Raw genomic sequence first — 2212 nt, forward strand, 5'->3', positions numbered from 1 at the left:
CGGCTGTTTGGTGTGACGGGGATTCGAACCCGCGACCCTCAGATTGCAAGTCGAGCGCCCCCTAACCACCTGGCCGCGCCGGGCCGGCTATTTTTATTATCATAAAAGAGAAATTTGTGTTTAACTCATTATAACCAACTCCAAGATTTCAAAGGTCCCAACAAATTCAATCATACTATGTCTGTTAATGATACCCGATTCGCACGTGGGAACCTCGTGTATGTTCATTTAGTACACAGACCATCAGAAAAATTGAACCACAGAGAGAGAAGGCATTCAGTCAGGAACATCTTACCACCTAGTGTCACTCTTATAACGTACCCCTAGCTTAAAGTGGGTGTGGGTGGAGGATATTTCGTGGTATCGCAAGGATTCGAACCCAGTTTACCAGCTCGTAAATCTGGAGTTCTACCACAGGGCAAATCGCACCCGAAACGGCATCACAACAGTCTTGGAAGGAGCGCTTGTTTCTCGTAGCCTAGAGTCTCATGTTTTAAGTTGTGAAAGCTAACGAGCTATAAAGGGCCCTTTTCAAATTATTGATTTTTTTTTGTAGCTCTTTCTTTGTGTTTCCCAAGGAATATGTTAATCTTTCAACTGTATCGTGCATTGCATGTTAGTACTAGAATTCGTTTGTGAGAAAAATATTTAAATAAAGTGATTTAACAACAGCAAGCACGAAATCCCATCAAAACTAATCGACAATTCAGAGAAATTCTGCACGTGCTCTTTACAATACGTGAAACCTTCACCATTTTCGTGGATTAAAAGCTATCTTCTTTTAAAGTGGCGCCCTCTGTCTAATGATTTACTTTTGAAACTAATGAAGAAAGTTAACCCTAGAATTTACCGGTGAGGCCTATGTTCCTAGAATACTTTTCTAAACTTTTTATGCACTAAATTGTTTATGAAGTCGTCATTTTATTGATTGCATACAAATTCACGAGTAACAACATGACGTCATGGTATCACGTGATTATGTTCTTTTATTCTCGTGTCTGCCATATTAGACGGAAGCGCGCGTATATTTTAGACAGCGAGGAAACTCAAAAATTCCTTTCCACTGTTGCGCTTTTGTCTGCACAAATAGCCAGGGTTCAGTTTGTTTGTTTTAATCCAAATTTATCTGCTGAGTCCACCGCGGGGAATTATTTAGCGTTGTAACTTCGTAAACTTACAGCTGACCTACTGAGGGACGACACGGTTCAGAACTAGACACATCTATTTACAAATTCCCAGCTGACCCCCCCAAAAAAAAGAAAATTTGGATTGCAGGAGATATGAAAGAAACCTGTCAATCTTCACAATATTCCCGTTACTGCAGTGCACTTTTAGTGAAATATAACAGAATAAACATGCTGAATATTACTTGATCAATTTAAAATATGTCAATAAAGGTGTGTGTGTGTGAGTATTATACTATTTACTAGATGTACTCACCTTAAAGTGTTCTGTTTAAAGAATAAATAAAACCAAAATTAAGAGCAACAAATATTTTTACTTCTTGCTTTTGAAGTTCATATGTCTTGCTGCGTTATAGCCTACAGAGTGCATAATTCTTCTCGTGATTCACGGCATGCGCACGTTTTAGTGACGTCACGACAGTACAAATTGCAACGTTAAGCGTCCCTTATGTGACGTCATTTTAGTGTCTACTGATTGAATGACAGACAACACACTACTGTAGAGCGGTCCGAGTGGTTAAAAAGGGTAACTCCTCCAGGCGGCCTTCGGTCCCCATTCGGGGAAATTAATTACTTAAACTTTTAAGATTTGATAACGGCCCCCACATCATTTGTACATTGCACTAACAAGTAATTTATGTATTTGGATTTGGGTTAGTCAGACACCACTATGTTGTACACCAAACAGGTAACATCAGAATGAATAACAGCTACAGGAAAGGCTAACACGATCCCCACCAGCCGTAATCTCTTTTATTTTCACGTCTGACTTCCATCCATCCATCCTGCTAAGAAAAATTTACCATCATTCAAGTTTTTATAGCATTTCATCATACTCTCGTGGGCTAGGTGGTCATACTCTCGTTGGCTAGATGGTCATACTCTCGTTGGCTAGGTGGTAATACTCTCGTGAGATAGGTGGTCATACTCTCTTTAGCTAGGGGTCATACTCTCGTTGGCTAGGTGGTCATACTCTCGTTGGTTAGGTGGTCATACTCTCGTTGGTTAGGTGGTCATACTCTCGTTGG

This window comes from Limulus polyphemus, unplaced genomic scaffold (assembly GCF_000517525.1).
Source record: "Limulus polyphemus unplaced genomic scaffold, Limulus_polyphemus-2.1.2 Scaffold876, whole genome shotgun sequence".
Lineage (NCBI taxonomy): Eukaryota > Metazoa > Arthropoda > Merostomata > Xiphosura > Limulidae > Limulus > Limulus polyphemus.